This window comes from Chinchilla lanigera, unplaced genomic scaffold (genome assembly GCF_000276665.1).
Source record: "Chinchilla lanigera isolate Chin_1 unplaced genomic scaffold, ChiLan1.0 scaffold00036, whole genome shotgun sequence".
NCBI lineage: Eukaryota > Metazoa > Chordata > Mammalia > Rodentia > Chinchillidae > Chinchilla > Chinchilla lanigera.
The window spans coordinates 21465731-21492314 of NW_004955437.1; the positions used below are offsets into that span (position 1 = coordinate 21465731).

The window sequence follows — 26584 nt, forward strand, 5'->3', positions numbered from 1 at the left end:
TGGATGGATGGATGGATGGATGGATGGATGGATGGATGGGTGAGTGGGTGGTTGGGTGGGCAGGTGGATGGATGGATGGGTTGGGGGTGTGTGTGTGGATGGATGGATAGATGGATGAAAGATTTTGCTGACTGAATGCAGTAAGAAACTGTCTTAGTCAGAGGCACAAACACAGATCCCATGTGTTTAGGCTTGGCTCATGGGGTTGGGGGACCAGCCCAGTCTTATGCTCAGCTACTCCCCCTTCTTGCTCTGTCCCTTCCAGGCCATCTTCTTGTAAATGAACCAGGACTGTATTTGTAGAGTTGGAAAAGAGCTCCCAGCATGAAAGTCTTCTTAAGGAGAGCACAGAATGAATACACCTGGGCTCCTGCAGGCCCAGCGCTGTACTTACGCTGACTGTAGATATTCACAAGTCCTTGCAGGTGCTCTAGGGGCTGAGGCCATTGCTCTTCCTCTTAGCAGGAATGAGGAGACTGAGATGCAGGGGGACTGAGTGCCTTCCTCCAAACCCTGCAGCAGGAAGCAGCTGAAAAGGGTTCAAACCCCGGTGGGCTGGGGCATCCATGCCCCTACCAATGTTCTTGGCTCTGGTGGAAACAGCTCTGTTCTTTGACAACCCCACTTAGTAATCCCAGTTTTCCTATCAGCGCAGTCAGGGCAGCCTCCAGTAGGCTTTTTTCCATCTGGGTGACCCTTAAGTATCCACGTGGCAGCTGGCCAGGTTGGGGAGACATACCCTAAACATCCCTTGGGAAGAGAATTTTGTGACTCCTCCATCCTCGGGTCTGTAGTGGGAAGGGCAGAGGAAGAGCTCAGGTCTGAAAGAGGAGTCACCAGCTGTCACCTTTATTCTCCAGAAGGAAAGCCATGGGGGACTTTCTTCTCAGGTGAAGGGACGTAGAGAGGCATGCTGAGATAGGACAGCAAGTGACAAAGAGAAGTCAAGAACATGCGGTGGCTTCACCCTCCCCCACCAGCCTCAGGTGAGGAGACCTAGGAGGACACAGCCCCCACGTCCACTTGGCTGGCTCTTTCTTGTCATTCAGTGACAACTCCGATGTTACTCCCCAGAGATGCCTTCCCTCATCACCAGGGCAACGTCCACTCTCCCCACCTGCCCAGCTCTCTGTCACGGTCCTCGTGGTGTGTAACGCCCTCTGACACTGGCTTGTCTTATCTGTGTCCTCGAACTGTGCTGGGCTCGACAGAAACCCTGCTCTCCACTGTGTCCTGCCCTGTTCCCCATGAGTGTTTAATACAGATTTATGAAGTGAATGACCAGGAGTGCCCATGAGTGCTTGTTAACACTCCCAGCAAAACACCAGTTACAGACAAGCTCCAAAGACCAGGTGTGTTCTGTTTGGTATTCCTGTTTGATGCTGTACCCCTTCCATTTTACATACACCCAGGAGGTGAGACACTAGCGACTATCTTCACATCAGATAGATTAGAAACAGTCTGAGTTATGCAGATGAACATGTTGTGCATTGCCCAGCTCCAGGAATTGTCATCCACGCTGGAGTACTGGACAATAGCACTCTGTAGAGTTATGCAGTGTACAACATGTGCGCCTGAACACTCAACTCTGACAGCCGTACAGAGAAAAAGTATGACAATAGGAAGAGAGACACAGGGAGAGAATTCACTTTTGCACAAAAAGGGTTGATATCAACCTAAGTGGTCATTTACTTTAACTCTCTCCTTCTCATTTTTTCCAAAATTTTAAAATTATAATAAATATTGTACATTATCACCACCACTCATTTCCAGCACTGTTTTCATCTTGCAAAGCTGAAATTCGCAGTCATTAAACAATAACCTCCTACACCTCTCCCCAAGCGCCACAGCCCCATTCTACTTCCTCAGATTTTGATGACTCTAGATACCTCACAGGTCTGCAATTATTCTATACCCTGTATTACTCAGCATCCTATACTACTCAGTACTGTTTTTGTGACTAGCTTTTTTCACTTAGCATAATGTTGTTGGGTCAATCCATGTTGTAACCCATGTCAGAATTTCCTTTTAATGCTGAATAATATTTTGGGACATATATTTTTCCTCTCATCTTACAAATAAGGAAAAAGAAAGAGGCTCTGAGAAGTGAAATCACTTTACAAAGGAAAATCAGCCAGCCAAGGAGCCTCGCAAAGTGCCTGCAACACCAATACCCTCCGGTCTGTGGCTATGCATTCTGTCAGCTTGCAGCGAGTGGGTAAGGGAGATCCGTCACACCACAACGCTGCATGTTTAGGAGTTACAGTTCCCAAGGGCAGAACCCAGGTCTCCAGCTGAAGGAGCTGCAGATGAGATAGTGCCTGTCTAGTTCTCCATCGCAGCCCCTGCCTCTGCCCATGCTCAAGGTGGGTATGAAGTGGACTTTTGGACAAGAACAGCTAACCTTGCTGGTCTTGATAGCACACGCCTATCCTACCTGTTTGGGAGGCTGAGGGAGGAGGATCACAAGTTTAAGTTTAGCCTGGGGAAGTTAGAGAGATGCTGTCTCAAAATATAAAATGAAAAGGGGGCAGTGATAGGTGCCCCTGGGTTCCGTCCTCAGTGCCACAAAAAAGAAACAAAAACAGCGAACCTGTACTAGGTGCTTCCTGCCTGCCAAGCGCTATCTTAAGCTCTTCACCACTTTACACATATAAATTCACAGAACCCTCTCAACACCCTTATCAATCATCAGTCTCATGGGGAAACTGAGGCACAGAGTGGCTAAGTAACTCACACGTGACACACAGCTAGTCATGCATAAATGAGGCTGCTATGGCACCATGGAGTCCTCCTGAAATGTCCCCCCTGGGACATCAGAGGGCACAGAGGCCAGCCCACTGGAGGCTGGTGAGCTGCTCAGCGTTGGGACAGGGACGCCTCAGACAGAGGGGAGAAGGGGCCCCTCTTTCTGCTCTCACTGGCACACCCAGTGGTCTGGGAAGGACCTTGAGAGTGTCCCAAGATGAGACTGAGGGCTGTGGTCAGCGGGGGCCAGCAGGAGGAGCCGTGGAGGAAGTGTATTTTGCTTGCTATTCTGGAGGTGCTAAGTGGGAAGGTGGCAGCGCCCTCGCACACGCGCGCGAGCTCACACACACACACACACACACACACACACACACACACACACACACACAGTGTCTCGGCTGACAGGAAGAGGAAATGCCTCGCATTTCCCAGCCCCTTGTCGCCAGGCCAAGCCTAAATACCAGCCCTAAAAATACAGCCTGGAAGCAGAGTGATGCTAACAGCTCCCTCCTGTCTCCATCACCCTTCCCCTCCCGCCTCAGGTTTATTTTTGAATGGGGACAGACAGGAGGGAAAGGAGCCCGATGCTGGGAAACCTGAGCGTTTTTCTTTCATGTCTCTTTCCATTCAGGTTTCTAGAAGAGGAGAGAAGGCCAGGAGTAAAGCTGGGCTGCTCGGGTACGGGAGGAAAGGGGCAAAGAGACACACACAGACCCTGTAGAGTGACTCAGAGGCCCCATAGGTCAGGAGGATTTGTTCAGCTTAGCACCATACCAGGCTCAGTGCTGGAACAACCGTCCCTGATTCCAGGCACTCATGGGCTCATGGGGCACACACACCAAACACCAGAAAGGAAGGCTCTGTGCCCAGGGCCAACTCCAGGTCCTCCAGCCAGTCATGAAGGGTCGCCTCTCTGAGCTTAGCAAGCCAACCAAAGCCAAGGATAAGAGAAGGACTGAACACCTGCCCGCTCCCTGTGCCTAGAGGTAGGGCGAGGGTGTCCACTGTCCTGCTTCCTATTACACACAGCACTGAGGGTGAAGCCAGAGCAATAAAGCAAGAAAACAAAATTAAAGGCATCCAGGTTGGAAAGGAAGAGGCAAATTTTTCTTTATTTGCAGATAACATGATAGTCTATGTAGATAATCCAGTAGAACCTCCAATAAGATGCTAGAATTATTGAGTCTGAAGGATATGTAACTTAGGCCCAATATTTAAAAAAATCAATCATAAATGGATAAAGAAGATTTTTTTATACAATGGAATACTACTCTGCCATAAAGAAGGATAAGCCTGAGACAGTCCTAGGTAAATGGATGCACCTTGAAAATATACTCTTAAGTGAGGGGCTGGGGATTTAGCTCAGCGGCAAAGTGCCTGCCTGGCAAGTGCAAGGTCGAGAGTTTGGTTCCCGGTACCAGAGGGAAAAAAAAAAAAAAAAAAGAAAGAAAATATACTCTTAAGTGAAGTCAATCTGACAGAGGTGTAAATGCCACATTGTTTCTCTGATGTGGGAAACTGAAAGTGTAAGTAAGGACCAAAATATATATTAGGTATTGTGAAATAAGAAGAAAAAAATCAATTGTATTTTTATACTTAGTAACACTTTCAAAAAGTGAAATTGAAAACACTATCATATATAACATGAAAAAATTATTAAATATTTAAGAATAAATTTGCCAAAGGATGGGTAAGATCTGTACATTGGAAACTACAAGCATTAATGAAAAAAATTAAAGGACTAAACAAATGGAAAGATGTGCTGTGCTCGTGGATTAGAAAACTTACTCTTGTAAAGACATCAATTTTTCCACAATGTCGATGTGTAGATTCAATAGAATTCCAATCAAAATCTCAGTGGGTTTTTTGATAGAAATTGACTAGTAGATTTTACAATTTTTATGAAAATACAAAGGACCTAGAACAATTGAAACAATTTTTAAAAAGAACAATGTTAAAAAAAAACTTGCTCTATCTGATTTTATGACTTATTATAAAGCTATATTGACAGTATGGTTTTGTAATAATGACAAATAGATTGATGGAATGCAATAGAGTCCAAAAGTAGATCCACACATATATGGTCAGTTGCTTTTTAACATAAATGCTAGGAAATGAGTAAAGGATAATCTTTTCAGCCAACTGTTCTGAAGCAATTATATACCCATAAGGAAGGAAGGGAGAAAAGAAGGAAGGAAAGAAGGAAGGAAGGGAGGAAGGAAGGAAGGAAGGAAGGAAGGAAGGAAGGAAGGAAAGAAGGAAAAGGAGGGGGAAGGAGAGAGGGAAGAAGAGGCAAGGATGAAAGAGAAAAGGAGAAAAAAAACTTGTATTCATAGCTTGCAATATATAAAAATTGGCTCAAGGGTCATAGATATATAATATAATGTAAACTTACAAAGCTACTAGAAGAAAACATAGATGAGATCTTAATGACTTTGAGTTTGTCAAAGATTTTGTAAATGTGATGTGGAAAAGCACAGACTATAAAAGAAAAACTAAATTGGGTTTCATCAAAATTTTTAAAGTTTGCTCTTCAGTAGATATGGTCACGAAAATGAAAGGGTAAACCACATACTAGGAAAGACATTTGCAGTACATTTATTTATCCAACAAAGGCCTTGTATCTACACTAGATAAAGAACTCTTATAATTCGAGAAGACAACAAACAACCCAGTTTTTAAAATGGCTAAAAGTTTAAACTGAGAGTTCACCAAAGTAGATACACTGCCACATAAATAAACACACAAAAAGATGACCAGCATCATTTGTTATTACGGAAAAGCAAGTTAAAGACGTGACTACACCACTAGGATGGATAAAACTGAGGTGCACAGACTAACCACACCAAGCCCTGGCCAGCATGGGGAGGCACATACTGTTGTCGAGAACGGTCCCCCACTTTTGAATATACCGTGGCAGATTCTTCCCACCTCTGGGTATTTATCAAAGAAAATGAGAGCATGTGTCTACACAACTATGCAATCACAAATGTTCGTAGCAGCTTTATATGTAAGAGACAAAAACGAAACAACTGAAATGCCCACCACAGATGACCGATACAGACACGATAGAGAACCACGCAGCAATGAAAGATGAGGAGCTCTTGACACACACGATAGCCCAGACGATCAGCAAGATAATTAGGCTGAGTGAAAAAAAAAATCAGACTCCCCCCAAACTACACACTATATTGTCCCATTTATAGAACATTATAGAAAACGTAACTCATCTCTAGTGACAGAACGCAGACCAGCTTTTGAGGGGGTTGATGGGTTCATTATCTTGATTGTGGCAACCATTTCACAGTGCAGACGTCAAAATTTGTCACAGTGGACGTTTTAAATATGTGCAGGTTATCGTTCATCAGTTATCCCCCATAAAGCTGTAAAAAAAGTGTTTATCAACAGCTTGGGATGGGCCCAGGCAAGCATCCTAAAGCATTGTTTCGTTGCTGCTGCTTGCTTTGTTTTTTTGTCATGGACCTCCGTTCTGACGGGAACCACAGAAAATGAGTCATGCACTCCTCCCACATGATTCCAGGGGAAGTGTGACTCCATGCAGGAGTCACAAAACCCCTGCTCAGATCCTGGGTTGCAGATCCCTGGTCTACAGTAGCTTTAACTACTCTATATGCTACCAGGCTAATTCTTTACCCAAAATAATGCTGATTCCTCCTCTCACCAGTACTGCCACCCTCACTTGGACTTGTTCTGTGGCCAGTGGTGATTACCATATGGCCTCACCCTGAGTTCCCCATGAGGAACCAAGCCCAGGGATGGCTTGATGCCTGGTGTGTGGACCCCTGAACTACTGGTCTGTAGCATCATGAAGGCTTGGAGCAGTCCTCCTGGGAACGCTGGGGGAAACAGGCAGGACCTCTTTCTCCCCCTCTCCTGCCGGGGCCTGACAGACACAGGACTCCTTGGCTGTGGGCAGATGTGTGGCTATGCCATGAATGAGATGGACCTGCCACTGGTTCCCACCTGGTGACAGGACCCTGGACACAGGCTGAACCTTGACCTTGTAAGAATGACCCAGCACCCCCAGCCCAAGGCTGACCCCCAACCTTAACCTCAAACAAAAATTCTAGGTCCTATCACCATGGATCTTAACACTGATCCCCCACAGACCCTGAGCTTCACACACCAAGTGAGGGCGTCCACAGCGGGAACTGTGGGTGCTCAGGGCAGCCAAGCCCTCCTGGGGACACAGAAGAAGCCAGTGTCCATCCTGTTGCCTCCAAGTATGAGCCATTGCAGGGCAATGCAGATGGCGGCGATAATGCAGAGGACAAGTAGGAAGCAGAAAGAGCCACTGCCTGGGGTCTGGCTGTGTGAACAAATGCGACCCATCCTTGTAAGGTGCAACCTGTGACCCCTCATCAGATATGATTTTGGCTCTGTGGAATCTGGAATCAGCAGACAGAAAAAAGGCATGGAATGTGGAACAGCTACCCCTGCTCTGCCTTTCCCATTTAGGGAGGTTTAGAGGGAGAAGTACAGATGCCCTCCCTGCCCATCTGTACCCTGGGAATCCCCTTTTCCTCCTGCCTGGGAGTCCCGGGGGAGAAACAGCTCCGATAATCCAGCAGAGGGCACCCTGTGCCTTCAAACTTGGCTCAGCAACCTTCTCCTGGGTGCCAGGAAGAGAGTCCTTGGCCCATGGGTGCCAGCTGGGCTGGGGGGCTAGAAGAGGGAGCTCTTGGGAAAACGCTCCTTGGGCCACTTCCTGGTCCCTTCCTGAGTTGTGATGTGTCTATGCCTAGGGTGGGCGGTGAGGGTAGGGTTAGCAGCATCTTGGGGCTGGGACATCCGGAGTGGCTGCTCTGTCCCGTGTGCTCCATATGCCCCAACACTGAGTGGCCGCCTGCCCACAAAACATTACAGCATGTTGCCTTCTCAGCCTGCTTGTTGCCTCTGGAACCAAGCGTCTATCTTCCAAGAACTTCTGACCTAAGCACCTCAGCTACAGAAAACTCACTTGCCAGGACAAAAACCTCAGCCTTGGTTGTGTGTCACCCACCTGAGGGCTCTGGACATGTGCAAGTGCCTGTTCCCCTTCCCAGTGGAATGAGACCAACCCGGGGTGGCACAGGGCATGGTGATTCTTTCAGGTCCCAGGGCTGAGAAGCAGGGGCTGGGTTTACTGCCCTGGTCCCCCAGGTATGGCTCACTTTGCCTGGGAGCCTGTTAAAAATTCAGTCTCGGGCTCACGCTGGCCCTCCTGATTCCCGACCTGCATTGGAACAAGACCCCTATCTGATTCGAGGGCACAGTGACATTTGGGAAACACTGGCTCCTGACACTGGCGAGGTAAGTTTTATTGCCCCGCGGCCTTTTGCCAAGGCCGGTGAAGAGGTGGGTGGGATGGGCTGCTGGAGCCGGACCAGAAACCATTGCCATGTGGCTGTGGACCTGCATTAACAGACGGGGGTGGGGGTGGGGTCTGGTGTGTTCTGATGGTTTCTCCGCAGAGGTGGGGCTTTAGAAGCCTTGAGGACATTTCGGGAGAGAAGATGAGGAGGTATTGCAGGAGGAGGAGAGGCCCAGAGAAGGCCTTGGGAGGAAAGGCCCTGGCTCAGTGTGGGTATGGAGAGGAAGCTGCACGGTGGGGAAGAGCCTGCTTAGGGAGGTAGAAAGCCACCTGTACAGGAACCGTGAAAGGCAGGCAGGAGGGTCAAGGTTTCTCTTATAGGCAAATGGGAGCCATTGAAGGGTCTTGAGCAGAAAAATGGCCTATAAATAAAAGCGCTGAAACGTGTATCTGGACAACCATAGGGGGAGGACTGGAACAAAAAGGCCTCATAGTCCCCAACAAAGTGATTAATAATCCAAACCATAAGGACAAAAGAATGGCGAGGCTTTGGTGTGCCTGCAGCTCACCAGCCAGGCTCCCTGGCAAGAGGCTTCCCAGAGGGTCAGAGTCCCTGACATGTTGAAGGCCACCCCTGGTTAAAGATCAGTGTCCATCAGGCAGGCCACAGGCAGGGAGCATGGCTGTGCGTGTCCTTGATCTCTCTCAGGCTGCAGTACCTGCACCTCACAGAGTTTTGGGAGGGCGAAGGGGGATCGCTCAGGCGGCACAGAGCAAAATGTCTGGAACACAGTGGGACTGCTGAATGGAGCTGCGGGCATTTGGTGTGAGAGGGGGATGCTGGAGAGACAGGGAGTCTAAGTTCTTTCCGCTTCTGGCACCCACCCTCTGGTTGGGGTGAGGCTCCCCTTCCTGCCCCACCCCAGACTCTGCCCCAGCCGTGTGGACTCAGCTCCTCCAAGAGGGTATCTTCTTGGAGGCTTCTAGCGCCTTCCAGCCTGACTCTCCCTCCCTTTGGGCTGACTCCCTTTTGCCCTGGTAAACGTAGTTCAGTTAGCAAAAGAGAAACCAAGTCCTGGGCTCATTCTCTGAGCCCTAATGCTAGATGCAAGGCGCTGCCCACAGCCATGCTGTTCTGGTGTGATGGCTATGTGTCCTCATCGCCTCCCTCACTAGGCTCTGCAAGGGCTCCTGGGGCCCGAGATGGGCCAGCCACACAGGCGGGCAGTAACAATATTGGGTGAAGAATGAGTGGATGATTGATCTCCTCCCAGACTCATTCTTCCATACCTGGCATATGCCCCAGAGTCCCTGCATCTGGAGGGAGACAGTGATGCCATGATTTAAGGACAGTTAACCTGGGGTTTCAATCCTTAATCTACCATTTATTATCTGTGTCTTGGAGCAAACTACTCAACCTCTCTTGTGCTTCCCTGTAATGAGCAGTAAAATGGGCTAGTGAGAAATAAATTAGTTAAAATGCATAAAGTCCTCAGCACTGGATCTGATACTTATTACCCTGTCAATACATCATAACTGGAATCACTATCATTATTGTTAACCCTGAGCTCCCTGGACCACCAGCACTCCTGGCTCTTTTGTGTGGAGACTGTGTGGATACAGAGGCCCCCATCTTTGGGAGGCAGAAGAGGATGGGGTGGCCGGAAGGTGGGCTGGGGGACAGATTCCTCCAGCAGCTCCTCCCTGCAGTCCCCTAACCCCAATGCTCTCCGGGACTGGACCAGGCTACGTGGTGACTACCCTTGCCTGTGACCCTAAATGTCTCTCACTGCATGGCACCGGCACCTGGAGCAGGCAGTGCCCCAGACTCTACCACCCTGTACATTCCAGGAAAGGTCACACTGGGGAGGTTCCCCCAATTCCTTTTCCCCCCACCTTTCCCACCAAGTCACAGCTCAGCCTCCCTCAAAGCAGTGTGCCTTTAAGACAGGTTCTTGTGGACAGGTGCTTCCTGGTCAAATGCGTCTTGTCATATTTCTACCTTGCACCCCTTCTTCACGCACGTTAGCTAATAAAGGAAGTCGTGCAATAAAGAAATTTATTTCCTCCTTGTGTTAGCTTCCTGGGGCCGCTGTCACAAATTACCACAAACATAAAAACAACAGACATTTATTCTTTCATAATTCTGGAAGCCAGAGGTCTAAATTCAAGGAGTTGGCAGGACTATGTGTCATCTCTGAAGTCCTCACAACCAGACCCACTGTACCAGCTGCCATGCTACTTCCTGAAAGACCACCCCACTCCTGGGCCTGAAACAAGCAGCCTGTGGCCCGTCTGACCCGATGGTCCCAAGGTGACCTCACAATGGCCCTCTCTGAGGAGAACACCGCCGGACTGTCCACCAGGACAGCTGCCACCAGGCCTCATGGAGACCTGGAAAATAAATGATGAGTGTGGGGAAGGGTGGGGGCTTTGCTCCCAGGACTGGAGATTGATGTGGCCATAGCCAGAGCGACATAATGGACCATGCAGGCCAGCCAGGAAGGAGATAAAAGGCAAGGGACATAAATAATTCAGGGAATAAAGGGTGGAAATCTAGCCCAGTGGAATAAATCCCTGCTCTCCGACAGGCTCAGTGTGGGAGTCAGGGCAGTGGTGGGGAGGGGGAGGCAAAGGGGGACTTCGAGGGGCTGCCAGCCCTCAGGGGCCTCTTGGTCACACTCACCCCCAACATCACATTCATGAAGGTGGTGGGGGCTGTGGGAGGAGAAAGAATCCCTACAGGTGCTACCTTGATTAGACCGCAGTCACACAATCGAGGGAGTCACCTTTTCTGCCTCAGCTTCCTTCTTGACAAATTGAGATGAGCAGCACAAGGTCCTGAGTTTGATTCCCAGTACCAAAACAAAAACAAAATGAGATGAAGTTCTCAGCCAGTGTTCTTGGAATTTATCCGACGACCTGGAAAGCTTGTTTAACGTGAAAGTTCTAGGGCCTCCGTGAATTAGTACCTCTGGGGAGGGTCCAGAAGCAGTTCAGGAAACAAGTCCCCCACCCCATGTGAGACCTATTGGGCCAGGTGGACTCTTAAGATCCTATCCAGCATACAGACTGAATTGATGGATGGGGGCAGGATTGTTCAGTAGGTAGATACAGTGGATGGATGGATAGATGAATGGATGGATGGATGGATGGATGGTTCAACTGGTGAATGGATGGATTGATAGATGAATGGATGAATGATTCCGTGGATGGATAGATAGATAGATGAATGGATGGATAGATGGATGGGTGGAGAATGGATGGATAATAGATGTCTGCTGCCATTTATTATTAATGGTTTCCTGTGTGCTAGGACAAATGCCTTGCTTATTTTTGTTCAATTTTTGCTTTATTTTTCCCGCTTAGCAGAAGAAACTGTCTCAGAGAAGTTCCATAATCCTGGGGTGCTGCAGGACCAAGATTCTGCCCAGGCCCATGAAACCCAGAGCCAGTGTTTCCATTCGCCACAGTGCACTGTCCTCATAAAAAGAGACATCGGCAGGGCCCTCCCTCCCTCTCTCTGCCTAAGGGTCTTTCTGAGAGAGAGAAGGCTCTGAAGGTGTGGCAGAGTCCGCTCTCCCCAGCCTCCACACCTTGAATGGGAGTGGAGGAGACTTCTGAATTCCTCCTCCCTCCAAGAGTCCTCGCAGCTGGCAGGAGGGACGCTCTCATTTTCCCTGATTCTCACCAATGCCTCCTCCTCTTAGGTGGCTCCACTCTTTCCCTTTCCCAAGGATCCAGAATTCCCCCAAAACCATCCTCTAGGGCCCACTGCCTCCCACGTGTCTCCCATGGGCACAGCAGCCATGACCACTGGAGGCAGACTCCCAGTGGACCAAGAACTGCAGGTGGACCTTGCCTTTGGACACAGTTTTCCAGAAGATGCAGAAAGAAAGGCTCTGTTGATTGGGCCTGCAGCAGAAGAAAATGGAAACCAGATGTGCAGGCCTTGGGGGAAAATCAAGGCAGGACGGGCATTAGCACCTCATTCCCTCTGTCCTCAGCCATGGCTTGGGGTCACTGGGAAGGTGAGGTGGGGGCTCTCAGCTGCCTCTCTCACTCAAAAGAGAAGTGGGGGAAGGAACCTTCCAGCAGTGGAAACTCAGCCCTCTGGGAATTGTGAGCTGAACACACAGACCAAAACAGGAGTTCTGGTGGTCTCAGCCAAGATGGACAAGCGGTAGAGGCCTGAGGCATGAAATTGCTGACACAAGATCGCAGAGGATCGTCATTGGATGAGGTGTGACCCTCATTAGTCCCCTGGAGTTCTGCCACTGGCTTGTCTTTGAGAGAGCTCCCGGGAAGAATGCGATGTGAAGCCCTTCCCAGCCAGTCCCCTTTGTGGCACATTGGTTCACAGCAGACCCCTAATTTTAAGGTGGAGAATAATCTGTAATCTAGCCAGCTGGAACTTCATCCTGGCTACCCAACCAAACCACTTTTGGGGAGGGGCTGAGAGGCATTGGAGAAATACTCAGGGGCCCCCAGGCCAGTGGAGATTCCAACCCAAATGACCAGCGTGGGACCAGGATGTCTTAACCCACTCTCCCCCGGGGATTCTACAGAGTTGCACCCAGCTTCCTTCCTAGGGACCCCTGTGGGCTGCAAAGTCTTAGCCTCCTGCTCAGGCCTCTGGGCTGGCAGCAAGGGTAGCCCTGGGTCTCCTGAGGAAGCAGAGCCTCAGACTCCACCCCACCTCCCTGACTGGAATCTGAACCTGCACTCACATCACTCTTCTGCCAGGCCTCCAGATGATTTGCAAGATGCAAAAGTTTGAGAAGGAATGATTACAAGAAGCACAGACCTTCATTCCCTCCTTATTCCCCAGGCCACTGGGTGCAGCAGGCTTCATCTTATCTCCTCCCCTTCGCCACCCTCAACTGTGCCCTCTCTGTCGCCCCGTCCCCATCCCCCAAGTCCTTTTCAGTGCAGAGGCAGCTCATCTGCAGTGGGAAGAAGCAGAGGGTGTTTGTGCGGGGAGCCCTCGTTCTACACAGCCTCCAGGGGTCCCAGACCTCTTCCTCTCAGAGGCAGCATGTGGGTGATTTACTGCTGCACGCACCGGGTGGAGGGGGCACCAGGGGACAGGCTTGGCTTGGCAGGCAGCCTGACCAAACACACCAATGTCAGTGAGTGTCGCCTGGGCCCTCAGAGTCACACTGCTTCAAAGATGTGATCACTCTACTCAGAGAAAGATGGGTTGTTTTGTTTCTCTTTTAACAAGCAATGCTTGCTCTGGGGACCGGGAGCATATGTCGCCGGCGTCGTTCTGGCCTAGCTTGCACCTGCTGATTCTGTCTCCAGACCCAGGCATCCTAGTGTGCCCCCACCTGGTGCTCCTCACCCCTGCTTCTGCCCCCCTTTCCACACCCCCATCCGCTCCAGGCCACAGTAGCCATGGGCCCACGCATGTCTGGGCATGGTGAGAAGCCATCCGCATCAGGATCTACGCCAGTGGTGCCCTGAGATGCCAGGAAAAAGCGTGGCTGTGCAGGAAGGGAGGGCTGACAGGCGAGGAAGGGAAAGCCAAGTGGGTTAGAGATGTTTTCCCAGCTATGTCGGCCCTAAAGGGCCAGGACCTTCTCTTGTTTTCTCTAAAGCATCTTTCAGGAGGCTGGAAGTGGGATGGGTGGTCAAAGGAGAATGAATAAGAAATAAATAAAAAGGCACATGAGTGGATGCATGGCTGCAAGGGTGGATGAAAGGTGAAGGAGTAGGATGTCTAACTCCAACCGTACAGAGAATTAGATATTTGCAAAGGCCTCTTGCTCTAGAACTGGTGCGTGGTAAGTTGTGACACACACTTTCACATACATTTCTGAGCTTGTGAAATGTTAGGGAAACACTCAAAGGAAGAAAAACACACACAGGAGAAGGAACCCAAAGATGTTATTGCACTGAGCGTGAGTACGTTCAGTGGCAGCACCAGGGAGAGCCACTTGTACACTGGAGAAAATGGAATAGCTGTACCTAAATGAAGTTGGGACAGAGTCCTTCAGGTTAGAAAGTACAAACACAGATCAGCTCCAGAGCAAGGCTTTCTTTCAAGAGCTGAGACTCTTGCAGTACCCAAAGATGAAGTTTGGCAAAGTATGAGCTCACAATCAAAATATTACTGAACACACAAAGCTACAAGTCACCACATTTGATCCTTAAAGACTTCACATGTTGGAATCCTCAAGTACTGTCTAAATAATTGAATCACTACCTTTACAATATTTTTAAAAACATACAAGGTGTAACCCACCCAAATCAGCAAGGAATAAGAGACTATCACACATGACTAGGACCTCAGCTTCTTGCCTTGAGGAATAACAAAGCCTGGGCTTTCCCCTTCCTCTGTAAACAACCAGGAAACTGGGGCCTGGGGTCAGAGTGATATGGAACAACTGTTTTTAAACACTGGGTAATAGACAACTCAGGACCTAGAGAAGAGAAACAAATGATACCAATGTCACCCTGATTTTCTGCATGGAAACAATTTCTGGAATGCAGGACAATAAAGGGACCCAAAGGGAGCCTTCTAATCTCAGCGAGTTGAAGAACAGAGATTGGGGTCTGAGGAGGCCAAGTTGCCTATAATTTTCAGGGCAAAAAAGGTTCTATAGAGAAAGGGCTCCAAAAATCTACATGAAGTTCCCTTGAATCTTCAGCTAAATTTGCTTGTGCAGCACAGATGGAAACCCAAGGGCTGAGCAAAAAACAATGCCTAGCGAAAGAATTACCAGGGAGCCATAAGCTGAGACATTCCCAAAGCCCATGCAAGGCTAAGAATCACTGAAGGGTTTTTCTTTGTTTCTCTGCTTATTTGTTTGTACAGGGGCCTTTTATTTGAAAAAGAGGTCTCCTCTATCATTTCTATTCAGTATTTTACTGGCATCCTAGCCACTGCAATATATAAAGAATAAAAGCACCAGATTGAAAAAGAAATACAACTGTTCTTCATTTTTAGGCAATGTAAGTATGTACATTGGAAATATGACAGCTCTGGGATGTCCTTCATCCCAGGGGTAGTGTTACGGCTTATATCTAAATGTCCCCCCAGAGCCTCATGGAGTCATAGGTGGTGCTTTTTGGAGGTGGCTGTGATGCCAGGGTTAGGGATGTGATGCTGGGATTCATTTATGGTGCAGTGCTAGGATTAAGGGTGCCCTACCCTGGGTGTAAGTGCTAGTGGGTAGCCTACATAGGCTATAAAGGACTGAAAGAGGGCTGCTTTTGCCATGTTGCTGGTCACTTGTTATTTGCTCCTTGTTGCTTCTTTACTATTTCACTGTTTTTCTGCCTTCTGCCCACCATAAACTGTTTCTCCTCTGCAATGCTCCTCTGCCATGCCACCCTGCCTTGGAGCCAGCCAACAATGCTAGCTGGAGCATGGCTCTACAAACTGTAAGTCAAGTAAACCTTTCCTCCATTAACTTTGGATGTTGGTATTTTGTCAGCTACATGTGAATACAACTGCTGAAAGGGGCTCCTTGATGTACAATCACTGAGAATACTGACTTCATTTTCCAGACTAGGACTGGTACCTGCCTCTTTCAACACCCCATTGGCAATTCCCACCCTGGCTCTTGCTTTCCATGGATGAGAACACAATGCCTTTCCAGTGAACTCCTACCAGGCAAGAGCTCTGGCTCCTCTTCATCCCAGAGATGGAAGAACAGAGGAGCCCTGTCCCAGACTGGAGAGGAAACAAGTCCAAGGAGCAAGTGACCCAGTGCTAAGACCATATGCTGTTTCTCCCTGTCTCCTTTACCATGCTTCTTCCCTGGGCTTGAGGCAGTGCCTGCTTGGTCCATGAGGACGACACCTGTCAGTCCTCCCTAGGGGCCCTGGAGCTGTCATCTCCCGAGTAGTAAAATGGGAACAGTCCAAGATGGAAACCCTGGGTGTTCTGCAAAGGAAGGCAGGGCTCAGGCTTCTGGTGTTCTCAAGAGGGCAGGCATGCACACACAGAATCCCAGCCCCATTTTCCTTTCTCCACACATCCTTGGTTTGTTTGTTTTTTTTTTTTTGGTTTTTCTCCGGTACCAGGAACCGAACTCACGACGTTGCGCTTGCCAGGCAGGCGCTTTGCCGCTGAGCTAAATCCCCAGCCCCAGCTTTTTTTTTGTTTGTTTGTTTGTTTGTTTTTTTTTTCTCCACACATCCTTGGGCAGGCAGCCTGATCCAGTCAGCTAAAGAGACAGGCTGAGCACCAACAGGAGAAATGTGACCTTTGAGAGGCCCTGCCATCACTGTCCAGTGAAGAGATTGGAAACAAACCACAGGTGCTCTGCGACCTCCTCTCTCCCCACCTCAGGAAGGCCTCTGGCAGCACTGCTGGCTGGATTCCCAGAGCCTGAGTTTCCCATCGCACCAAAGAGGAGGCTGGCCTGCAAGTGACCAGGCGCCTTCCCTCAGGAAAGGTGGAGGGTATAGAGGAGTGCGAAGTCTCAGCAGCAGGGCAGCTCCCCCGAGAAGCAGGCAGCAGGAGGAGGGCTGGATGCAGGCCTAGGAGGAGGGGCCTAGGCTTTTGTGCTGAGGTGCCCTATGGTACCCTAGTTATGGATCCTCCCCTTGTATTTCTTATCCCACTCCCCTGAAGCTCTGGGGATTTAAAGAAACATAAATCTTATTTTTCCTTTGTCTCTCCTTTTTCTTTACCATTGTCTTGTGGTAAAACACATATAAACTTTACCCTTATTGACATTTGGTATAGTCACAGTATTGTACAACCTCTGGTTTCACCTCTGGTTTCAATTTCATGTGTTAATTACTCATTATATAAGAGATGTAGGAAAAGTAAAAAGTAAATTATCCAAAATTCCATTCCTTGAGGACAGCCTTGATCAATAGCCCAGGGCTGTAGCTCCCAAGCCAGGGCACTGCAGCCCATTCCCAAAGTTTTGCCAGGATATTTTAAATTTGTGGGAGAGATAGCGACACCTCTCGGATGCTCCTCAAACTGCAAGCAAGCTCCAGGCAGTTAAATAGAGCACGCTCCCTTCCTTTCAAAAATGTCCTGGGGGGCGGGGTAGAGCTAGCAAACACCACGTGTAGATCATTGCAGTGCAGGGCAATGAGATGATGGTGTTCAACGCAGTTCCAAGGTCTGAGAAGTCGTGCAGTGCCCAACACACATCCCATTAGCAAATAATTGTGGTTACCTAAGAATGAAATAAAAATATTTTTCCTTCCATTTATGTGTAGTGATTATTTTAGACGGCTACAAAGTTGTTAGAATGGAAATACATACTGAGTCATTTAGCGCTAACGTCTTAATCAGTAGAGCTCTGGGGGATGTCTGTTGACCCAGGATGCACAGGAGGTACACTGAAAACAGTTTGGGATTCCAGGGCATTGCATCTAGCTTCTTGGTGTGTCTAAACAAATGCGAGCATCTTCTTCATGGCCGGGCTCTTATGTGGATACAATTTTCTACTTGATATGTCAGCAGATCTGTTGAAGACACCAGACTCCAAAGGGCAGGGGTCACACAGCTAACCAGTTCTGCATTGTCACACTCTGCTGCTTCTCTCTGTAAAACCCCTGATGCGGCACTTCACTGTGGCTCTCAAGTGCCAGTCTCACCAACTAATAATCTCAGGGCTCGGGATCACTCTCCCTTATGCTGCAGTAGTGTCCTGATGTGGTCCCCGATTCACTGAAAAGTCAGACATGCCCTAATCTTAGTCATCACGCCCTTTGCTGAAACTTTATCCACTCTTGGACAAAAGAGTCTCCTAAATAGCAGATACCTCTGGCAAATGAAACCCACTGAGCTATTATTAACTGTGGATACCTTCATGGGAATGAGTTTTTCAGAGGCTTTTCTGAGAGAAATTTTGAAAGGCAAAACAATGAGGTTTCTGAGAGGCACGGGGAGGGTGAGTGTCTCCACTGGGAGTCCTGGGAAGTGGATTGATTCTGAGAGCTGCTGTGCACAATGTGTGTCAAGATGCACTTGTGGGAGATACACTCAAGGAACTGAGGGAGGCAGAGCTGGGCCAGGAGGAGCTGAGAGCCAAATATTTGCAAACCGGGTGAGGCTCTGGTAGCCCTTAGGTTTGCCCCAAATGAAGCAAGGAGTAGTGTTCATATCCTAGCACGCAACAGTCTTTAGTTGAAAGCCACCCCTGGGAGCAGATGTGAACCAGAGGGAGGCAGCTCCCAGTGCCACCACAGGCAGCTGGAGCCACCCCAGCCTGAGTCCCAGCAGCGGAGGGATGGGTACATTGTCCTTGACCAGAGAATCCAATGGTGCACTCCTGCATACAGCTCAGGGTGTCCTCGCCCAGGACAGCAGGGGGCCCAGGGAATCTGGTGGGAAAAGCAGAGTCAAAATTCAGTTGTCCTTGGGCCAAGAGGGCTCCACCCTCAGATCTTAGAGCCGGGCCAGAGGATCAAGTTCAACCTTCAGATTCATTTTGTCTGGCTCACAAGCTGCCAACACTTAAAAATCAGATTTCATATAGACAACTGTATTTCCAGCTTCTGTGGAAAACTCAAGATCCAGAGCCCATCAGGTTCCTGTTCCTCCAGGGCCTGAGGTAGCTCCTTAAAACCAGGCCTATGCTCTCCTCTCTGACTACCGCCTAACCATGCCACAGTTTCGCTACTGGTTTCCCACACTTGTCCCCACAGGTGTACGCTCCACACCTGGCCCTGGAGGATGCTGAGTCCCAGGTTGAGCAGTTTAGTGGGTCCCACATATTGATTGGGCAGTGATTTGTGGACAAACTGGGCAGGAAGCGGTAGTTCTCCTCCTGACCAAAGAACTCCAGAGGCTTTAATAAAGATGACCAGTGAACACTTCCCATCCCCCACCAGCACTTTAGAATCTCACCTTCATGAGGTCAGAAAGATGGTCCTAAAATCTGTACTAGCTCCACACCAGAAGCTCAGATTTGTTCTTCAACGTCCCCACTATCCAGTTACTCTGCTTGTACTCCTCCAGGGACAGGGAGCTCACTGCTCCCTAAAACTGCCCATTTGTGTCCTTCCTGACCACTTTACTAGGAAGGTACTCCACATGTGAAGTTATAGTCTTTTTCCCTGTAGCTTCTTCCCCCATCTTCAAGGCACCCATGAGATGGAGTGGGCCACAAGACCCAACTGTCATTTACCAAACACCTAGAAATATCCGCTGTGTCCCTGTTGTTGGGCTGGGAATGTAATGTGAGTCAGGCGGACATCACTGTCATCTTAAAGAAGGGAGGATGGACTCTAAAGGAATAAGTAGTCACAAGTGCTAAGGACCCTGAAGGAGAAATCTAAGAAGTGTGGGGAATAAGGGGGAAGAATAAGTATTGTAACCCGGTCTAGAGGGGTGGGGATGTAAGGGGCTTCCTGGAAAGGGTGACTTTAACCTCGAGAAAGACTTGAACAAATGAAGAATAGAAGAGCAATCACGGACAGCATGCACAAAGGCCCTGAGACAGAGGAGCAGTCTGTAGCTGAGGTTGGGGCATAGAGCTCCTCACAGGTGAAGAATGGTGTGCAGCCCGGTCAGACAACTTGGAGCTGCAGGGAGGATTGGGGTCTTTATTTGTCAAGACAATGGAAGCCACTGACAAGGGATTAAGCAACACAACCAGGTCATTCCCTCCATTCTGATAATCAGCCTAACCAGTCTCATCTGGATGTAATTGCAGTTGCCCAGAAGTTTTCTCTGCCTCTCCACAGAGAGGTCCTGGCTCCAGCCAACTCCAAGGCATTCGTAGCAGCTAGAGTCCCCTCTCCTGAAACCACCCCAGGTGCTGGATGCCCCCAAGTCTGAAGGTCCTCAGAAAAGAGACCAGAGCCTGGAAAGAACTGACGTCTCATCCTTTTCCTCACCCCTCCCTGCCAGGGACTATCTTGAAAGGAAGAGGGAGAGAAGTGAATAATCCCTCTGCTGAATTCTGCAGAGGAAACAGCTAGAACCAATCATCAGAGCTCAGAGGTCCAATCTGGGAAGTGGCTCAGTGTTTCCAGGATCTAACCAGACGGCAGCTCGGACAGGACCACAGCAATCACGGAAATACTGGCGGCAGGTCTTTGTTTGATGTCTGCTGCCACCGTGGGAGCTTCTTGTGGAAGTCTGGCTGGGGCTTCTGACGCAGGTCTGCTCATACCCTCCCTGCCCACGCCCTCCAGGGCAGCTTGTCACCCTGCATGAAATAGCGCAGCCATCTTTTCTGGGCCAGAATGACACAAGAACACCCTAAGCAGTCTAATTACACCTACCATTGCTTGGACTGCTCTTCTCTCTGGCTTAGTAGGATGATGGTATTTAATCATTCCCTTAACCAAGGGAACAAGCAGATGCATGGATGACATCCTCAAAAGTTAATCAGCAAAGACAAGGTGTCTTAGAGACTGACATTTTTGTGCTTTGCGTGTCTTGTGTGCTAGGGACTGTCCCCAGTACTTAATGGATATTTTCCCATTTAATACTTGCAGCAATTCAGTGAGGCTGAAAACATTGTCATCATTGTGCCGAGGAGGAAACTGAGGCACAGAGAATTTAATGAACATCTTGGTATCCAGGACTCAGAACTTCAGAAACACACTTTGGGAAACAGAGATGGGCTCCTCTTTGTCCTCAGTGGGACCTAGGCCAAGCCCTGGGTCTTAGCTTCTTTGCCTGTGAAATGGACACAAATTCTGCCCTGCCTTTCTCCTAGAACTATAGAGAGTGCCATAAAATCAGTACCATGTCACAGAACTCAAGGAGCTCTGCTGACTTCCACAATGGCTGTGTTCCTTCCAGGTCACATCTGAGGTGGGATGGGTCTGCTCCCAAGTCTGAGAGGAAGGCAGAAAGAGAGGTGGGGAGGGGTTCCCTGGGGCTGGGTTGCTAGAGAATCCACACATTGAAGGTATAGAGGGAACCCAGGCTGGAACAGAAGTTTCTGAGGACAGCAGGCATAGGCCCACTGGCTAAGCATCAGCAGCGTGGCTAAGATGCTTAAACACACCTGTGTCCCCCAAGGTGGGGTGGTGCTGGGAGGGGCAGGAAGGAGCCTGGGCCTGGAGTCCGACAGACGTGGGCTGGCGTCTGTGCCCCTTCCGTGTTCCAGTTTTGTGACCAGTCAGGCTGTCTTTCTTGCGCAGGGCCTTGCTGCCTTCCAGGACCCTCAGAGTCCACTGTCACCGCAGGCCTGCCCCCCATCCCCACTGAGCCCCTGCGTCCTCTCCTTTCTTCTGAGGTCTGGGTGTGCAGCCCAACGCCAGGCAGGATGCCTGTTTCCATTCACTATCTCTCCTGCACCTCTTGCTAATCACAGGCTCAGGGGCAAGCATGGGGAGCCGACAGCAGACCCCCACCCCTTAGAAAAATACCTGTGAACATGTCAAACAGGTGTACCCCACTTCCCTTGCTGTGGGTGTTGGGATCAGTGTGTTGGCAGAGGAATGTCAAGCCAGGGGGAAGCAGCATGAAGGTCAGAGGGCCAAAGTCCCCCGGCAGACTGGGAGCAGGGCTGAAAGGGCGGGCAGGTCCCTGGAAAGGCACTTCAGGAAAAGGATTCAGTGAGTGGGGCCCTGATGCAGAAAGCAAGGTGAAGTCAGAGTGACCGCAGCCTGGACATCTGTTGGAAAGGGCTTCCAGCTGCTTCGCAGGGAGACTGGGCTTACAGGGGGAAGTCAGTGGGGACCTGGATGAGGTTCGTAGGCCTCCTAAACCCAACACATGCCATTGTCGGCTGGGCATACGACCAGTCCCTCATCAGTCCCAGACTTCCAAACAGCATCCCCAAAGGAGAAACAAAGTAAGCTCACAGTTTCTCCCTATGCCCAGCAGTAGCTTTGAGAGTTAAGGAGAAAAAAGGTTGGAGGGAGGAAAAAGGGGAAAAGAAAAAGGACAAAGAATAGCTGGCCCCTCCCTTCTATCCAGGATCCCTTGTCTGCACCAGTGTCCCAAACCACTTCCCCAATCGTGCTTCTTTTGCCTTTGAGATTGCCCTGCAACCTTTCAAGGGCCACCACGATGTCCTGGCACCACAGGCAGGGGAAGGCCCACAGGTAATTCGACATCAGTCTCCAAGCGGGACTCTCCCTTCCTCTGCCCATGGCCATAGCTGAGTTGCCTTGTCCACTTTCTCCCTTTGCTCACAGGATGCTGCTGATGAAGACCCAGGGTGGGTGGAGTCCTGAGTGTCGGCAGCACCTCCCCTCTGAGTCTTCACAAGGAAAACAAGATGGCTGGAATGCAGATCCTGAGGCCTTTCCAGTGCTGAGATTCTCAATCGCCACCTGCCGCAGCCTGATATCATCACTGAAAACAGACCCAGATTCGGCTTTGATCTTCCCGGCAGGGAAGATGGGCTCCCAGAGTGCGGCCAGCAGTGTGGCCAGTTGGGCGGGAGGACAGGTGGGTGGGAGACTGTTCAAATGGGAGCTCTCCAATGCCAGGGCCCCAGACAGGGGGCCAGCGTGCGGGCATGGGCGGGTGACAGGATGGAGGATGGATAAGAGTTAAGCAGCCTAGGACGTGGCTCGGCCAGGGGCTCAGAGTGGATCAGCTGTGCCTCTGTGTTTGAACCCATCCCTGAGCCGGGCTTGGAGGAAATAGGGCAAAGTGTAGGGGTGGGAGGGCACATGCTGAAGGGCTACCTGGGCACACAGACAGACAGACACACACACACACACACACACACACACACACACACACACACGACAGAAGCCTTTCCATGAAAGAAGGCAGAGCCAACATAGCCGCTGCTCTCAACCACAGCTTAGGTCCAGCCACCACCACCAGCACTGCTGGGCTGGTGTCAGATGATCAAAATACTTCCATCCCCAGGGTACAGAGCCACGGTTCTGAGCTCCAGTAAGGCTCTCATACACACCAACCCTGGCACACAGTCCCAGGTCCCAAGACTTCTCCACAGCCATGCACCCACAGGGTGAGCACCAGGCCAGGCAGAGGCAGCCTCCCCAGGATTCCACCTAGCGTATGTCTGCTGTCCCTGCTGACAGATCAGTGTCTGCCTGTATGCCTTAGCCTCCTTGCTCCCTTGCATGCCCCCTCCCACTTCAGTTGTTCTTTTCTTTGCTTCAATCACACCCCATCTTAGCTGCAGAAGGAATTCTTGGTCCCAGCAAAGAACGAGGAGACCCATATAACTGCCTAGTCCCACCTGGAACCTGAGGTCCTGATACCAAGTCAGGAGTTCTCCAGGTAAAGAGGAAGCAGGGAGCCTCTCTCATGCTCAGACCATGTCCCCTCACCTCACAGCCTGGTATATCCCCCCTGACACTAATATGACAAGAATCCCACCCAGCTTGGCTCTCGAGGCAGTTCAGTGGTCCCTCCCCAAGCCTGTTTTATTGATGATCAGGAAAAGGTTTCAAACTCAGAAGCAGTCAAGGTGGGGACGGAGTGGGGGTCGCTGGGAGGGCCATATGGAACGTCTGAGGTACTGGGTCAGAGCCCAGCTGTCCCTCCACGCATTGGGGTGCCTGCCAGCTCTTGGCTTTGCCTGCTCAGCTCCGCAGAGAGGGGCAGGAAAGTGGGAGAGCAGACAGGCAGGCCACGTAGGGACAAGCATGAGCTACGTGTGCACGCGGCCGCTGTCCTTTAAGCGGGGACTGGTTGGCTGGCTGCCCAGCGAATAGGTGGGAGACTGGCTTCAGAAGGCCCAGAAACTGAGCAATGTGTGGGAGTCACAGGGGTCAACGGAGTGGCAGTCGGGTCTCCTCAAGGCTGTTACAAGGGTTTGTCTAGGAACACCACTCTTGGGTTCTCACCACTTTCTCTGCTGGGCCACTGGTGGAGATAGTTCTGGAAACTCCCAAAAAAGCACCATTTAGTTTCATTTTGGCTCTGTGGCCTACACACACAGCCAACCGTCTGTCTCTCTGTCGGCCTGTCACAAACCCAGTCCACTCCCAGATGTCAGACCCACGCAATGCCAGGCGGGTCAGGTTGACGTTAGGACGGATCTGACTAAATACTTAACTATGCTGCTTGGATTTTCGCCTCATTGCACTGAACTTTGGACTGATCCAGGTTTTGGATTGACCTTGCTGGATTTTGGACAAACTTCACCAAATTTCCAACCAGCCACCTCAGTCCGTGGGAAGCCTGAACTTCGGTCTAGACTCCCAGGACTCTGAGATGAGCTGACAGAGTTCTGATCGATTTTGCAGAAGTTTTCACAACATTTGACTGAAAGTAATGTGGCCTGACTTTCCTGGTTTTTTAAGCCACCTGACTGGATTTCTGACTGGTTAGACAGAAAAGCTCTAATCACCTTTACTGGATATCATTTTAAGAGCTAAACTTCTTGAGTGTTTGACTAAGTTCTCTGGATTCTTTTACCCTGAATTGGCCAGATGAGTCTAAATAACAGGAAATCATGTGGAGAGGCTTGATAGGTAGGGCCAGGCACAGGGTTGATCCTTGCCTGTCCATCCAGTCTCACCCAGAGCCTTAGCTGCAGAGGGATGGAGCCAGGGGTGCTATGGGTGCCTCATCCTGCTCCTGGAATCTCCCAGGATTCTTGTAACTATCTCTGTGTTGTCAGCCACCAGCCATACACTGCCTTCCTTCTCCTTGTACTCAGCATGGCCCTAGTGTTAGATCTGGACATTAGGAATTTTACAAAATCATATTTTCAAGTCAGTTTTCTTTGAGTCATTTTCCAGCTAGAGAGTCATAGAAACCACAGCTCCACAGCATGTGCTGCTCTCCGTCCACTGGCCTTCTTCCTCCTGTACATATGTCCTGTGCCTTTATTGAAAACCTGTATGTTAGACATGATTTGGGAACCAGAGACACAGAAATACAACCCTGCCCTCCGGGCCTCACAGAGGCAGAGAAATGCAAACTATCAGGGGGTTACAGAGCTGGGGCACCAAGTGCCAACTGGACAGGGCAAGAAAAAAGCCAGGACAGGCTTCTTATGGCAGGTGCAGTCTACTCATCCTTCAACATCCCGTTCAAGCAGCACCTCTTCTTTGAAGAACTCATAGAGTCCCACAGAAAGGGAAATACATGTCTCTCTTTCCAGAACTGCTTTGGTTTTGGACACAGAAGAAGCAGCGTCAATCATCGCATTGCTAGTTTCTCCATCCCATTCCAGATTTGCTTCCTTTTGCTCTCTTATCTCCATGTGGACAAGAGTGTTCAGGGGCTCCCTGAATGGAATGGAAGCTAAAGGATTGATATGGGGAGGAGGGCTGAGTGACACTTATATTGGTAGCTCTGTCGTGGCCAGGGAAAGTACCAAGGAGTCCTGGTGTCCTGACCATTGGCTCTTCTGGACAGAGGCCTAAAGGTAGATCAGGGGAATTCATATATGAATGGAGAGCTTCCAACCTCCAAGATAAAGGTCACTTGCACTCTTCTCTAGTCCAAGCTATGCACCAATCCGAAGTATAAGAAGTCTGGGAGAGGCCCCTCAGGTGTAGACATCCCACATGCTACACAAAGCACCGCATTCTCTAGGAATGGTAATAACAGTCTTTGCTTCTGTATGGGCCTTTGTAATGTGCAAGATACCTCTATACATTGTCCATTCTATGGACATTTATTGAGCTTTTGCTTGGTGCCTTGTAAGCAATGATATGAGCAGGCACAGTGCTAGGCTTTTCATGCACATTACTCTTTGGCCCTCACAATGACCCCTTGATAAAGATGAACACAATGAGACCCAGAGTTTATCCATTTATGCATTAAGTAGTAGAAAAAGGATTTGAATTTACCTCTTGAAAGTGACTCAATCCCCATAATTCATACCCCAATCCCCAATCCTCTTGATACCTTCCTCAATCCCCAATCCTCTTGATACCTTCCTCAATAATTCTGAAACGTTGGAACATGTGTTAATGTCCCCTAGTAAGGAAGAGGAAAGTTTTGTGGGCCATGGAGACTCCCCGGAGGTCTCAGAGAGGCCAGCAGGTGTGCTAAGCTGAGTTCCAGCTCCCACACTGCTGAAAGAGAAAGTCTGCCCTAAGGCAGCACAGAGACGGGCCACCTGCCTGCCCCAGGCTCTTGTCCCCAGAACTCCCTCTGCTGTGTGGAGCCCAAGCTCTTTTCAGAAATGCTCTTGCTTCATCCCAGCCCACCTGGCCAAGGCCTTTGGGCTTCATAACAAGGTCAACATTTGCCCAAATGTCAATGGGCCAAATCTATCTTCTCTTTGCAGACTAGGCAACATAAACTGGGCTTGTTTCTCTTCCATCTCTTCCCACTAATTGTGGGCCCCTTCCCTAAAATGTTCAAGCCTCTTGTTCAAAGCCAAGGACTCTCTTGTTCTTTTGAGATCTACTCATTGTAAACTGCTGCTCAGAGCAAGACATGAAGTTCCAGGATGTAAACACAAAGGTTAAGTTTCCAGACTCTAGAATTCATCCTCAAAGTGTAAGAAGCTCAGACAAGTCCTGAGGAACCCCCAAAGTTGTGGGGGGGGCCTTACCTACTAAGGGTCCCATCCTCTAGGCTGATCTTATGGGGATCCCCTTCTTTGGGGGCTTAAAACTTTGAAAACTTTAATTATTCAGAAACAAGACAGACATAGGAACAAAACTCTTTGGAATAAGAAACCT

The 26584-nt window shown here is 49.7% G+C and overlaps 1 long non-coding RNA gene across 3 annotated transcripts in view; it reads right to left on the bottom strand.

Moving 5' to 3' along the window:
* Positions 1–6211, bottom strand: part of LOC102019846 — an 8665-nt gene extending 2454 nt beyond the window's left edge. The window contains exons 1-3 of one of the 3 annotated variants that reach the window (XR_001235016.1): positions 5794–6211; positions 740–821; positions 395–529 (exon numbers count right to left, since the gene is read on the bottom strand). This is a non-coding gene — a long non-coding RNA (uncharacterized LOC102019846). Of the gene's footprint in view, positions 1–394; positions 530–739; positions 1601–5793 lie in introns of those variants that run through there. The other 2 variants (XR_261900.2, XR_001235015.1) reach the window with 2 other exon arrangements.
* Positions 6212–26584: the final 20373 nt, after the last annotated feature.